The sequence below is a fragment of the Durio zibethinus genome, chromosome 26 (assembly GCF_047325235.1).
Source record: "Durio zibethinus cultivar Kanyao isolate XHJ-2024 chromosome 26, ASM4732523v1, whole genome shotgun sequence".
Classification (NCBI taxonomy): Eukaryota; Viridiplantae; Streptophyta; class Magnoliopsida; order Malvales; family Malvaceae; genus Durio; species Durio zibethinus.
In genome coordinates, this window is record NC_143187.1 from 1450369 (window position 1) to 1455121 (window position 4753).

At 36.8% G+C, this 4753-nt stretch overlaps 1 pseudogene across 1 annotated transcript; it reads right to left on the reverse strand.

The window, feature by feature from the left end:
• On the reverse strand, positions 1–4753 carry LOC111275429 (uncharacterized; annotated as a pseudogene). The gene is made up of 5 exons (XR_016334386.1): positions 3727–4753; positions 2683–2758; positions 2074–2188; positions 1655–1707; positions 1–754 (listed from the first exon to the last, which is right to left on the reverse strand). The product of XR_016334386.1 is annotated as an uncharacterized LOC111275429 (transcript).

The following is a 4753-nucleotide window of genomic DNA, read 5'->3' on the forward strand; positions in this document are numbered from 1 at the left end:
TCGTTCGCAACTATGAACTACCTATAATACTTACATAGGCAAAAGCAGTCGCGAATGCCCATTAAAAATATAAATATTTTTTAAAAATATTTTCTTAAAATCGATTAACATCAAACAAATATAACCTTTATTTTTTTTCCATAATTTCTCTCTTTCTCCTTGATTTTTATTTTTCTCCCAATAAATCTCATTAAATTGAAGAAAAAGGAAGGGAAAAGCCCAAAACAGGAGCCCGTGCCAGACAAAATCCAGGAAAACCAAATCCCATTTTGGGGCACATTCAAATGAATCAAGTGGTGTGTCACCAACTTCCAGTATTCTAGGAGCTGGCTCTGCTTCCACCATTCAATGCAACAAGGGCTTATTATTCACGAATGAACATAATAATGGACATGAAAAGAAGAATGCAGTAAAATTTTAGCAGGTCAACACAATTCAACTGTAAGACTAACAGGTTTTAACCAAATATTGCTCAGCCTTACCTGCATGCATACAAATTGACCCAAAGATGAATGGAAAATAAAGAATTTCAATTACATTTTTCCTCTATCTCCCCGGGTTGATACAAAATATTGTCCATCAACCTCAATGAATTTCATATATGTAGAGATATAAGGAAAAGGAGGTTGTTACACTATGAGACCAAGTTTTGAGTCCAAGTTTTGAGAGAGCAAGATAGTAGGAATCCCGGTTTGTTCTTCGGAGATACTTCAACAGCCACCATTGCTTGAAGACTTTTGTTTGAGTGCTTATCCTATACAAGAATGATTGACAAATAAAATTAAGATAAATTAAATATAATGTCCAGTATTTTTCAGACACATTCTTCACTGCTTGTAATGATAATAAAATGCCATTTAGCATTAATAGCCTGGATCATATACAGTCATATCCGAAAGGCAAAACTACAAAATGGAATGAATGAACTCAAAAGCTGTTATCTTACCAACATACAATTGCAGCTTTTGCCATGCTGGTTCTGCCTAGGGTATGAATATGATTGCTAGAGCCTAGTGCCATTTAAAAATTTGAGAAGACATTCGACTGCATCTGCTCTTTTGTTCCCCACTACCCAAAGGTTTTTTAGGGTTACATCTTATAATACAATGGTTATCGGCTACTTTGACATTCAAGATTTGGTGGCCGATGGTTAATGCAAGAAAATTTAATACCAAATAAAGGACAAGTTGAATGAAGAGCATTGCACTTTTGTGTCTCTCCATGCCAAATATCATTAGTTCATCTAGCACAGTGTCAGAACTCTCACGTTTAAAACCACATAACTGATATCTCCAAACACGTGAATGCAAAAAACGTGACAAAGCATTGAGAGTTTATTATTTCAAGTATGCGGCAACGTTTGTACAAAACAATAATAGGAATATATTTGTAGTTTTTTTTTCCTCTTTTTGCAGGGAAAAAAGTACATAAAAAGTAATTGAAGGGCATTGAGGGATATTGATAAAACGATAATGGGAGAAGTGCTACTAGAGGAAAAACTCATTAATAGCAAGATAGACCTAGGGTCCTTTGGGGAAAAGGATATCAAAGTTATTCACATCAATGTACACCCCATTCTTTTGTGTATCTTAAGAGATCAAGCTTCTTTTCCTTTCTTTTGTGTACCTCAACAGAATCTCGTTTGTATTGCCACCTTTTTATGCAAAACTGATGATGGATGCATGATCTTGGTTGTCAGTTGTGCCACTGCAGGGAAACAAGAGAAAGGCATCAATGGCCCAAGACTAAAAACATCATTGATAATGAATAACAGTACATTTATTTTTTTTTTTAAAACGACTAACTATATAATATCAAAATCTTTAGATACAAACCAAATATAGTATAGAATGATTATCATTCTATCCTTATCCATCATCCTATGCACCAAACATGGCCACAAAGCTTTATACCGGTCTGGTCAACTAAAAAATCAGAGGAAAATTCAAATAAAGTAGCTACAAGCATACATGTGAAAAACGAAGGTTATACAGTTTATGGCACATCAACAATCAGGGAATGCTTGGTGCCTCGATGGTTAAATATACAACTAAAAAGGTTAGTACAGTTCACCTTGAACACGTGCAGATCCACAATCTGACTCCGACATTTTAAATTCATCTCTAACTTTTGCAAAGCTCAATTTTCAGTTTTTCAGCAGAAGACATGTTATCTGGATGGAAATACTGCAAAAGCATTGTAGAAGTATTTGAGCTTAAATATCGATGACTTTAGTAAGTAAAACTACCAAAATAATTCAATCATTGTAACACAGAAATAGGTTGCTTGATTAACACAAGCATCGAAGTACTCTCCTTTAGGTCAAGTTATGTCAAAAGCAGTCTTACTAGAGGTCAGTCACTTCAATCATCTAAAAGATAAAACAAAATAAAGGCCAGAGAGAAGAAGAGAGTAAGCACGTTCAACTTTTTCAATGGTATCCATCCAAAAAGTTTTTATAAAAAATAAAGCAAGCATCAAATAATAATGAATTTCTTTTCATGTCTCCAATTCCATCAACAATTTAAGGAAGAATAGGAACAGGATGCATAAGAAGACAGCTCCTGATTAATCTATGCATATGTGCAGTATGAGTTGGTAAGGCATTTAACCACACAGATTCAACTTTAACCATCAATCAGTAAAGGACACAAGAAGAAAGGGGAAACAATAAACTTGTCTTTTCAACTAAAGGCTCCTTTGGAGGCCGCAACATAAAATTTGGAGTTCTACCCAAGTGGTCCAAGATATCAATTCTCTGAACTGAAAAACCAAGAGATCAATATATTATATTGATATTAGACATATCATCTTTCAGTGCACATAGGATGTCACACATAATCCCTCAATACAAGCAATAATATATTCCATCAAGTGAAGTCTGTCAGATTCCACAGCCCAAAGAAAGGAAACTCTTTAGACAAGTAAAGAATATTTAAAGTAATTTTTGCTTCAGAAAGAAACTAGTAAACATAAGACAATATAGACACTTGAACTGAATTTCCTAGGTTGCAAAACCATATCTCCCTCACTCAGACTTCAGACCCAGAAAATAAACTGAGAGTAGAATAGTTCCACTGATTAAGCCAAATCAAAGATTTGATTTACCATTATAGCTTTTAGTTTTGAACCCCAAAAGAAATTCAAAATACCGTCCTCAAAGTTTTCAGCTACAAGAAGCGTTTTGTAGCTCAGTTACAGTGAAACTGTTGCCACAACCATCTGGAAACACACACAACAAACTTTTGGAGAAACACCAAAACTCAACAATAAAACCCTTTCTATAGTTTGATCAATATAAACGGAAAGGCTTCATTGTTTTGATTTGAGGTTTTATCCTTGAAAAAAAAAAAAAAGCATCTAGAAGATTAGTGTCTACCTATTAAAAAAACAAACAAAAAAACAGACATATTTTTTATCAACCTCAAAAATTGTTCATAACTAAAAATCACCAGTTATGTTCTTTGAGTCTTCCGCATTCAGAACTTTTATCAAGAAGTGGCCTTTACCACTTATGTTATTTTTCATTCCCGTTTAATGACAAATATCAGAGACCCAGTTTATGATCCCTTTTTACCCACATAACTTCACATTATTGAGAATCAAACTCAGCATTGACATTAAGAACCCAAATAAAGTTTTTTATTTACCATCAATCCATCAAAACAACGCAAAATACATAATGATAACTAACGTAATATATAAGAAATTCACAAGTTGAAAAACTTACAGAAGTGCATTTTTCTGTTTCTCATCCTCGGACATCTTCAACTTAGACAAGCTCTCCCTCAAATCCTTAAACAAAATCCCACCAACCCGCGACTCAGTCTCCTTCTCCTCCGTCTCCCTCAACTTCATCGACCTTAAATTCAACTCCCGCAAGGGACACCATCCTTCTCCTCCCTTGGTCTCCGGCCGCAACAGCTTCAACTTCTGCCCCAACTCCGCATGACAATGCATCTTAACAAACTCTGTCTCATCGCAGCCTCTCCATCCTTGGTCCTCTCCTTCATTTCCCTCCCAAAAAGCGACATTGGCAGCTCGCTCGACGACCCACCAATCACCGGGGAGGCCAATGCCATCCGAAGGCTTCGACTTTAAAGTATCTTTAAATTCAGACAAAGACAAAAACCACCCCGTTTTTTTCTCCACATTATTCGCCCCGGAATTCGATATCATTTGCCGTAGACTATCCCTTATAGCATCAAGCAACAACTTCCCACCAGGAGCGGAAATGTCAGGGCTTTCGTTGGACTCCTCTTGTTCGCTAAGACGTTTCTTTTGTATAATTCTTGTAATGAAACACGGGGCTATGATTTTGAAGGCGTAGGAGAGAATTCAGTGGGAGAAGGCACGCCGGATCGTCGGCGGAACTCGGAGAGATTCTAGCAGATTTCCATTAAGGAAGCGCTCATGGACGTGGGTTTGGAAGTAGGAATTGAAGGATTTGTGGGGTTTCTGGGTCTTTCTTGCTGTGGTTGCTTAAGGCTGGTTTTGACAACGCTGAAGTAAGTAGAGATTGAAGTGGGATTATTATTATTGGAGTAGTTGTCATTGGTGGTGGCGGTTTCGTTGTTTGGGTCATTCGAGGAACTGGAGAAGAGGTGAAGGATAGAAGGGTTGGTGAGGGATTTGCGGTTGGTTCTGCCGAGATGCAGAGCCATAGCCATGAGAGACTGGAAGGGAGCTGTTGTTGGCAGTTGGAAGAGTGAAAGGGGGTTTAGTGATGGTTCTATTTGTGTTTGGGTTTGGG